Below are 4,878 nucleotides of genomic sequence, written 5' to 3'. Positions count from 1 at the left end.
GAAAAAAAAGAAAGGGGTAGACTCTTTCACGAGAATTTAACTACGCCGCACACAATTGGTCTCATAACCATTACATGCAAGAAAAAGGGATATCTTAAGGCTTTTCATCTCTGGTTATCGATTACACAGCCCTGGTAATCGATTACCAGAGGCCAAACTCGAATTACACAGCTTCAGGACATGAAAACTTGAAAAAGGCACTGTGTAATCGATTACACATACCTGGTAATCGATTACCAATGACCCATTCCCCTGTGTAATTGATTACACAGACTGGTAATCGATTACCAGAGGCCAAACTCGAATTACACAGCTTCAGGACATGAAAACCTGAAAAAGGCACTGTGTAATCGATTACACACACCTGGTAATCGATTACCAGTGACCCATTCCCCTGTGTAATTGATTACACAGACTGGTAATCGATTACCAGAGGCCTCCACAGTCTTCCAGTTCCCTTTTGAAGCCTGGTAATCGATTACTAGAAGCTCCCCAAGCTTCCTGACCTCGTTTTCAAGCCTGGTAATCGATTACACCCCGTGGTAATCGATTACCAGAGACCATCTTAGTCTCCTGTCTTCATTTTTAAGCCTTGTAATCGATTACCCACCCTTGGTAATCGATTACCAGAGGCCATAACCCATATATCACACAAGATTCACAACTGGCCAGCCACCACACAAGCCTCCTTGCTTTGTGGTCTTTGTTCCTTTTATCTGTTGACTGTTAGGAGCTCGCTTGCTTAGGTACATAACAGGTTCTCACTGACTGACTATGTCCAGGTTGGGTCGGGATTGGTCAAGCTTGGTTTTGGGCAATAGCACCCCACCTGATGTCCCCAAGGTCTCCTGACCCCCGCGACATATCTCCAGGTACCACTCTGTGGTCAACGAATAAAAGCAGGAAGTTTCACCCTTCTACACTTCCTCATCTCAAGCTTGTAGGATTATGGGGTACCCATCACATGTGGTACTAGGAAGCGGTCGGGTGATGGTGCACAACAAGTTTTCCACATTCACAAATCGCGCATAAACCCACCATCACCTGTTGCCCACCTCCAACTGAGCTCACGTACTCCCACGTAGCCCATATCCTCGTTTCTCTCAACACAGGGTCCCCATCAATCCTCCCAAGCTTCCCCAACATCCAGGTAATACAACATTCAAACAGCACAAACTATCACAGCCAAGAAAACAGGGCAAAGGAAGAAAACTCTGCCCAAAACACCAACCAAAATCACAACCTTTCTCACTTAAATACCCCAGTAACAATTTCTTCGTTCGAGTTCTTTAACCGTTGGATCGACTCGAAAATTTTACTGGAAGTCTCTAGTACATAAGCCTACATTTTAACCGTTGGGATCTAGTATCAAACATCCAGAACTCATTCTGCGCTACTCTTTCCACAACCAGCAAATGCATAGCATTTTTCTCCACAAAGCCAAAATTCTGCTGTACCTATTTGACAGCAAAATTCTGCATAAGTGCAGATTTCGAAAATCACACTTTCCCTCATCCAATCTTGCACAAATAAAATCCTACAAGTCCCAAATCATGTATCAATCATGTCTAAACCAAAGTCAAGCTTCAAACCACAGCAACACAAAATCTAGGTATCCAAAACCCCTCAATTTAATGGATTTTCAAACCACAGTTCAACATGCTTTCAACAAATTTCTTCACAAATAACTATCATGAAGCAGAAACTTAACAAAACTACCCATCATATCTCCCAAAATCCCATACCTACGAAGATCGAGAGAGAAAGAAGTCCACCAAAACCTGAAATTTTGAAGTCCCACACGTAGAGATGCGCTTCACGACTCCGAAAATGCCCTCCTTTCGCGATTTGGAGCAGAAATGATGACCAAAGGTTGAAGCTTTGTTGGAGTTTCAATGGTGGATGAAGAAGAAGGAGAAAAGCAATGTGAGGGAGAGGGAGAGAGAGAGCTGTCTAAAATTGGGCTGATTGAGGAGAGAGAGAGTTGCTTTTTAATTTTAAAAAGGCTTTTCCTCTTTTCTTATTATTTTATTTAAGCTATGCCACATGTCTCCATTTGAGTGGAGCAAAAAGGGCCCACTTTCTCTTTTGATTGTGACCTATACACAGCCACAGAAAGTGAGAAAAATCTGAACTCTGAAACGCTAAAATCCTGCCTCGGTTTGCGTGCCGTTTCTCTGGTTCCAGTTCCTTGTGTTTCTCTGCGTCCGTCGGGGCCAGTTTTCGAAAGTTATCAATATATATATCAAAACACTCAGAATAAAACCCCGAGCGTGGTTCAGAGGTTGGTTTTGTTAAGTTTTAAGTCGCACGCAAAACGATGATTTTTAGACTAATTAATTAAGAATTAACCCGTAACCTCCCAGTTATGGATTTCTCTTCCTTAATTAGCCTAACCCGCATATCTTGCCCCCACTATTCCTACTTCTATCAAGAACATATATGCATATACACTAAATAATACTTATATATATATATATATATATATATATATATATATAATCATTCAAAATACATCGTTTCCAAAAATTCCGAGTAGAAATTTCCAGGATGTCACACTGTGTAATCGATTACCAGAGATGAAAAGCCTTGAGATACCCCTTTTACTTGCATGTAGTGGTTATGAAGCGCATTATGTTGCGGCGTAGTTAGATTTTCGTGAAAGAGTCTACCCGTTTCTTTTCTTTCTTGTAGATCGTGATGGCGGCTCAGCTAATCCATGATCGAGTGGAGATGGAGTGCCTAGAGGGAGCTTGGGAGACCCTCGAAGGCAATACGAGGTGCCGATTTCGGGGCACGATTCGATTTACAGCCACTTCATTGGTGCATCCAGATGAACCTGCGCGTACGCTTCAGCGCACTGTGGAGTGGATACTACCCACGCCTACACCATATCGTCTAGTGGAGCCAGTCCAAGTGATCGGGGTAACGTCATCCGAGGAAGACCCTGAGGAGGATCCCGAGGAGCTACCTCCTGAGCCTGCTGTGGATGCTCTTGACTTTCTAGAGGGTGATGAAGACCCACTCCCTGAGGTGGATTCTCCCGAGGACATCATGTTGGCATCTGAGGCTGACTCTACGGAGGATAGTGGCCCTGGAGAGATGGCGATCAGTGGAGGCTCATCATCCTAGTGGACAGCTGTTCGGATTAGCTTTATATACTTTTTTAGGGTGGGTGTATCTAGGACTGACTGTTAGGTTTACTCTTTTGTTTTTGTATGGGTAGACCTATTGTATAGGAATTTGATGATTGTATACATGTGGCTGAAGCCACCACTGTGGACGCCTTTGCTCTGGATGGCACTATGTATTTTGTAAAACTCCCATATTTTGGACACCTTTAAACGATGAATGTATTTATGTTTAATCTTGTTATTTGAAAAGAAAGCATTAGCAAGCTTTATTTGTAAAAGAGTTTATCGACCGTATTTTATTCCTTTATTTTCACGTGACGACCTAAAGTAATGGCTGGTATATTCTTCCTTTTGAAACAACAAAATAGTTTAGAGATTTCGAGTGGTAAGAAAGAAATGACTCCGCAAAGAGTTGTGAACTGGCCATTCAGGACTCTATAGTGAGGATTTTCCTTCTGAACCTAATTATTGTGAAAAGAGAAAGAAATGAAAAAGAAAAAGAAAAAAAAATTTACCATGGTTTTTGTTATTTAAATCATTACTATTAAACCAGTCATTATTTTGGGGACGCCACATTTTTCTAACTCAACTAATATTTGAAGGAAAAGTTTTGTTGTTCATAATGGTTCTACCTGCCTTGAACATGGTTGCCTCCACTAATAGAGGATACATATTGTCTAGAGCAAAAAACTTTTTTTTATTTGAATATATAGGTTCTAATATTTATGAAATCTAAGTAGCGATCAATTAAAAAGGAGAATAAAATGGCATAAAAGTTTCTATAATACATTGTTATATTATCTTCTCATTTCCCCCTCAAAGTATATTGTATAAATTCTTGAATGAAGCAACAATATGGATATTCCTTTAAAAATATTGTAGGCAAACATTAAAAGCAATAGTTTAATTTTATGGGTTATTGTTCAATTTAGGAGGAAGAGATCCAATTCAGAGAGGGATCTTGAGCTAGAGTTGTATCGCAATGGCAATTCCGGTGGTGGAGCATGACGGTGATGAGAAGATCACACGGTGGGGTAATTGGATTAGAGTTAAGGTGGGGTAACGGGATTAGAGTTAGTTGTCAAACCAGTGTTTGACACTTTTATACCATGTTATTGGCGGAAAAATCAGTTATTTAGTTGTCATCATGTGGGATGCGAGCCCCTAAGTGGGGGTGTCACACGTCCTGCATGAGATTGTCAGTATAGTCGAGAAATGTGTCTTTCTAGATCGAGTTATAAATTTATCAAAAGCAATAAGTCAAGATGGGATGAACCCCTTATTTTCATGGTTTGAGTTATATAAATATCTCGATTTGCATGGTGTCTTTTGTGATTTATGCAATATTGCACCACCTAACTGATAAGTGCCATATTTCAGTTATTTTTTGGATTAAAATGTTAGTACTTATCTTATGATTGTAATAGTTTTCTTATCAACTTCCCTTAAATCTAATTTTTTTATATATATTGTTCATTTAATAATGTTTTTTTAAATATGGAAGATTCATCCATGTTTTTGTAGGTTTTGATTGTTGTTTGTTGGATCCAAAAACCAGGTTAAAAGAAAGGAAAAAATGGTCATTTTCCAAGATTTCATACAATCATTCGCCCAGGCTAGCAACCAGCTCACCTGGGCTAATCAAGTTTTTTAGGCCTAAGCAACCAACTCACTTGGGCTAGCTACAACTTGCCTGGGTGAGTGAGTACCTTCAACATTAAGCAACCAACTTGTCTTGGGCAAG

The sequence above is a fragment of the Glycine soja genome, chromosome 6, assembly GCF_004193775.1.
Source record: "Glycine soja cultivar W05 chromosome 6, ASM419377v2, whole genome shotgun sequence".
Classification (NCBI taxonomy): Eukaryota; Viridiplantae; Streptophyta; class Magnoliopsida; order Fabales; family Fabaceae; genus Glycine; species Glycine soja.
This window is presented reverse-complemented; position numbering follows the sequence as displayed.